The 5,752-nt window shown below is 39.9% G+C and overlaps 1 pseudogene; it reads right to left on the bottom strand.

Annotated features, from left to right (window-relative positions):
- Positions 1–540: 540 nt before the first annotated feature.
- LOC106822288 (eukaryotic translation initiation factor 2 subunit 3, X-linked-like) lies at positions 541–2,475 on the bottom strand (annotated as a pseudogene).
- Positions 2,476–5,752: the final 3,277 nt, after the last annotated feature.

The raw sequence follows: 5,752 nt of genomic DNA, 5'->3' as shown, positions 1-5,752 counted from the left end.
CGTCCCACGTGCCACAACTAGAAGGACCCACAACTAAAAATATGCAACTATGTGCCAGGAGGCTTTGGGGAGAAAAAGGAAAAATAAAATCTTTAAAAGAAAAAAATAAAAAATCAGGGAATGGCCGAAATTTAAAAAAAAAAAAAAAAAAGCAAGTGTGATGTATTGTGGGTTTTTTTTCTTTTTCTAATTAGAAGAAAAAGTTTATTTCACACGGGTTCAGTGGTATGTGTGCTACAGCAAAGGCTGGTTGTAGCAAACAATTTCATTTCAAACCTACATTGATGTATAAATTAGACATTATTTGGGAATGATTAATTTCTGGTAAAATGTAGATTCAATCCAACATTATGCCAATTTTTATATTTGCTGTAGTTGCTATTTTAGTACTAGAGGTTAAATTTTCATTACCAAAAAATGAGAATGGACTTACAGCTACTACTAAGGTAATTAATTCCCCAGTAATGTTTTGAAAATATACCCCTAGGTTATTAAGAGAAATTCTGACTTCATCCTAATGCATTGTTTAACTGGTATTCTTCAGTCATCATCTACTGTTGGTTTGGTTGTCGCTCTTCTTCTTCTTTGACCCCAACCAATTAAATGCCCATGTTTCTCAACTCTTCGGATAAGGGCAGTTTTTTCTCCTTCTTCTGTGCACACGGGATTAGTCAAAATGATTTTGCCCAAATCAGCCTTGACTGCACTGACTCTTCCTCCTGTCGACAGGCATCCCATGTTCAGCACGAGCACTTCGTTCTTAGATAGCTTCTGCACCTTTGCTGCTTTCTTGTCTCCTGCAGTGCGTACACCTAGAAGCCGTCTCAGCAGGAAACAGGAGATTTCCAACTCAGGGAAGATTTCAGGTAAAGCTCCATCTCACCAAGTATCTGCCTCCCCATCTGTCAGCCTGACACAAAGTGGGGTCAATTTTTGTTCCAACTCCAATAAGACCTCCTGGAGCAGCATACTGAAGATCGTTATGTTCTTCGAAGAGGGATGCAATTTTGGAAAAGATTGGTTTAAACATGAGTTTTCCTTCACTATCTTTGGAAACAATACCAGGTCTAACTTCTATTTCCTGGCCCACCTTTAACACTCCTTTTAGAATGCTACCACTAGCTACATCCCCCTTAAGGTCATCAACTTCACAGCCAAGTTTGTTGACATCAAAGGATCTAATAAAAATAAGTTGAGGTTCTGAAGTAAAGTCTCTTGAGGGTACTGGAATTTTCTTTACTATGTACTCACAGACAGCTTCAATATTGTATTTCAGCTGAGCAGAAATTGGAATAATAGGAGCGCCTTCTGCTACTGTACCTTGTACAAATGCAAGGATCTGTTCATATTGTTCTTTAGCCTGGCTTTTTTCACCAAATCAATTTTATTTTGTAGAATCAAAATATGCTTCAGTTTCATGAATTCTGTAGCAGCCAGGTGTTCAGAAGTCTGAGGTTGAGGACAAGACACATTACCAGCTATCAACAGAAGAGCTGTATCCATTACTGCTGCACCATTAAATGTAGTAGCCATCAAAATATCATGGCCAGGACAGTCAACAAAGGAAATATGTCTGACTAATCTGAAGTTCCCTTTGGTCCCTGTGTAGGGGAGGAAGACATTTCCTCTACCTGTTCTGGGTCCTTCTGGCAGGACAATGAATTAAATTCACATGAGACAGAATAACAGGAGAAAATTAAACAAAGCTTTATAACATGCATACATGGGAGAGGCTCAGGAAAACTGAGCAACTCAGCCAACTGGCTGAGGTTAGCTATTTAAGTACCTTCAGCTACAGACATGGAGGACGTTTGGGGTAGTGGTTTGGGTCTTCAAAGGGGAGGAAGGCAACCCACACGGAAATGGAAAAACAAATGTTTGGTAAATAGAACTTTGTTAAAAGTGGGTTTAGCAAGGATCCTCCCAGTCTACTGGAACCCAAAGTTATCTATGGTGATGGCTTGTCCTGGGGACAGGCTTTTATTTTAAATTTCTTTTAGGCAGTTAGCGGGGAAAGGCCGAATCTTCTTGCTGAGTCTGAGCCTTTGTTGTCTTCAGCTTGAAATAATCTGCATACCACAGTGGCACATCTTGGGGCCGCCTGCCCTGAACCCCGTCACCTGGAATGTCTGTAGGAAACTCATAAGGTGTACTACTTCCACAGGATCTATAACATTCTGGCTGAGGGCAACTTGGGTCAGCAAGTTTAGAAGTGTTAGCATTAGCATATCCAAGTTTGATTGTAATGTTTCTTTCTAGTTCATTTTTGAACCTGACAGTGTGAACTCCAGAAATAGCTTTTACAACTGTGGATTTGCCATGAGCTGCATGGCCAATTGTACCTATATTAATTGTGGCTTGTCTGCTGATAACTTACTGTGAATGTGGCATCAACTTGGTAACATCCAAGGCGGCAAGATCCTGACGAGAAAGATGCAGGTGCCCTAGAGTCACTCCAGCCTCGGCCCCAGTCATCTTGCTTCGAGAGGAAGGAAGTCGCCTCAGCTACTTATTTTTCCATTCTGATCCCAGTAAAGTATAATGTTTTCCATCACTAAAGCCATTTCCTATCATGGGGACCTAAGCAGATGTGTTAGCTAATAAGGGGAACACAATGATATCATGGTCCCTATGTTTGACACATCATTGTATATTAAGGTTGCAGTCACTCAAAATTCTGTATTAAATATTTGAATCCCAAATGATGTCAGCTCTACAAAACAATATAAATTCTTACAATGTTTGTTGAGAATACATAATAAAACAAAGTCTAAAAACAGATTATATTAATTTTTCTCTTTATTGACATGCAAACAGAAATAAACTGTTTGCCAATATTGGTAAAATGCATACAAATTTTATATAGATATTAATTACAAAAACATATTTATGTGCACTATATATGTGCATGAGCACATAAATGGGAAATAAATTAGTCTCAGTTGGATTTCACTTTATATATTTGTAAACGTGAAATTTTTAGTGGGAGTGTAATTTGATAAAACTCTAGCTGTGAATGGGAATGCAAATACCAACTATACTATCTAGCCATTCCACTCCTAGGTAATTATTCAAAATAAATGAAAGAGCATGCATATATAAGAAATTGTACATGAATATTCATAGCAGCTTTATTTATAATAGCCCCGTACTGGAAATAACCCAAATAGTTGTCAACTGGTAAATGAATAAACAAACAATAGTATATCCTCACAATGGAATGTTACTCACCAATTAAAATGAATGAACTATTAATATAGAAAACAACAAGGATGAATTTCAAAATAATTACGGCAAGTGGAAGAAGCAGGAAAAAAAAGAGTAGATACTGTATGATACCAATTATATAAATTATAAAAAAATGCAAACTAATATATAGTGACAACAGACCAGTTTTTGCCAGCGCTGGTGCTAGAGGTGAAGGAGAGGGAAGGGGACAAAAAGGGATGTGCGGAAGTTTCTACAGGGTCATGGGAAAGCTGCTGTGGATGATGGATATAGTCATTACTTTGATGCAGGTGATGGTTTCAATATAGTGAAGTGTATACTGTAACTATATGCAGTTTTTTACATGTTAACGATATTTCAATTAGGTTGTTATAAAAAAATTATTGAACCAATCCCAAATGCCATACCCTTTGATCTACTTCTCAGAATTATTCCAAGAGCACTTATTCAAGAAAGACAGGGGGCCAGCCCAGTGGCGAGGTGGTTAAGTTCACACGTTTCGCTTCAGCGGCACAGGGTTTGCAGATTCAGATCCCTGGTGTGGACCTACACATTGCTTGTCAAGCCATGCTGTGGCAGCCATCCCACATAAGATATAGGAAGATGGGCACAGATGTTAGCTCAGGGCCAGTCTTCCTCAGCAAAAAGAGGAGGCTTGGCAGCAAATGTTAACTCAGGGCTAATCTTCCTCAAAGAAAAAAAAAAGAAAAGAAATATTCATCCTGAAAAAAAAATTGAGCCAGCCCAGTGGCCCAGTGGTTAAGGGCCCATGTTCCGCTTCAGTGGCCCGGGGTTCACCAGTTTGGATCCTGAGTGTGGACATGGCACCACTTAGCAAGCCATGCTGTGGTAGGCATCCCACATAGAAAGTAGAAGAAGATGGGCATGGATGTTAGCTCAGGGCCAGTCTTCCTCAGCAAAAAGAGGAGTACTGGCGGTAGATGTTAGCTCAGGGCTAATCTTCCTCAAAAAAAAAAAAAAGACAGACAGAACCTTTACACAACTGATAGTTGTGTAACCTGTGTAATATCTTAAAAAGTGTCTGTGAAAATATCTTTGAGGTATATCACAAGTGCTCAAGAATAAATCTGGTCAGCTACCCTACAAAGGCTCCAGTGGTTTCTTTGACTATCTTTGTTTCATTCCAGGAGGACAGCCACCCCTGCTGGGTGCCTTGCCGCTCTTGCAAGGTACCGCACCTCCAGTTAGGAAAACTTCCATCCCCTATTGACATCTACCAGATATTGGGTGTCTCAGGCAGGATTTGGATATAGGGAGGAGAAACCATTTCAACTATTTTAAGCAGAAAAGAATTTACTACCAAGGGATTGGTTACCAGCAAGATTATTAGAAAGGCTAGATGAGTAGATTCTAGTCTAAACCCATCCTTGAAGGTGAGAATCAGGAAACTATCACTGGAACTCTTGACTTCAATTATATATCGTCTATAGGTATGATCTGGATCCATGGATTAGATAGACACTGTGCCAACTCAAAGGACTTCCAACATCAACAAAGCCAATGATTGTACACTGGGAGGCTGTGTACAATCCACAGTATCTTTCTGTTTGTCAATGAGCAGAAGAAGAAAAATGGAAGTGCAGCAAGATGGCCTCTGCCTCCCTTCCGCCTTCCAGGTCTCATGAAGTTGTTTATATTTGGTGAAACCTGATTCACCTCCAAACCCCGAGACGTTTCCCAGACTCTGGAAAACGTAATCTGGCCTATGCATTAGAGGAAGTTGTATCATGGTAGAAAGATAGTGGTTGCTGAGTGCCATTCACCATGTCCGCTAAATTATCTATTTCTACCAGGTGCCAGTCAGAGTCTTGGTGTGGCCTAAATAGGAGCTGTGCTATCAGGTATTCCTGAATTATAGAAGTTGCACTGTATTCCTCCAGAAGATGGAAAGACATCGCTCCTCCACTCTAGTCTTAATATTTTTCCACAAGAATATCAAAGCAGTACTCCTTGTGATTGTATGCCTTAAAAGATTTTTAATGAAGCGGTACTGTCCTCTTTCTCCAGAATTAGATAAGAATCTACGAAGAGACAGATATGGCACTTAGAGAAATCTTAATGATAAACTCCGTACTGCCCTCTGAATTTCCCCTCAATAATGCAAATTTTGTCAGTGAGTCATATTTATCTCTTTAACTCTTAGTTATCCCAGAGTGAATTCTCATTTTCTATAGAAATCTATTTTAACGAGCTGGGCAGATCATGTTTCCTAAAATGACACAAGAACTTCCATTCCACATGCTCTTTTGTAACGTTACCTTGACATTCTGCCATCAGGAGGTGAGGTCTATTTCACCTCCTTTTGAATCTGAGCCACCCCTGTGACTACCATGACCAATAGAATTAAAAGGAGCTGGCATTGTGGGACTTTTAAGACCAAGCATTAAGAATGCTTGGTAGTGTCCTCCTTTGAGCCCTGGAGGAAGCATGCCAACATGTAAGACACTGTGAAAGCACCGCGCCACGAGGAAGCCCAAGCTAGCCACATAGGGAGGCCATGTGG

The sequence above is a fragment of the Equus asinus genome, chromosome 11 (genome assembly GCF_041296235.1).
Source record: "Equus asinus isolate D_3611 breed Donkey chromosome 11, EquAss-T2T_v2, whole genome shotgun sequence".
Lineage (NCBI taxonomy): Eukaryota > Metazoa > Chordata > Mammalia > Perissodactyla > Equidae > Equus > Equus asinus.
This window is presented reverse-complemented; position numbering and strand designations above follow the sequence as displayed.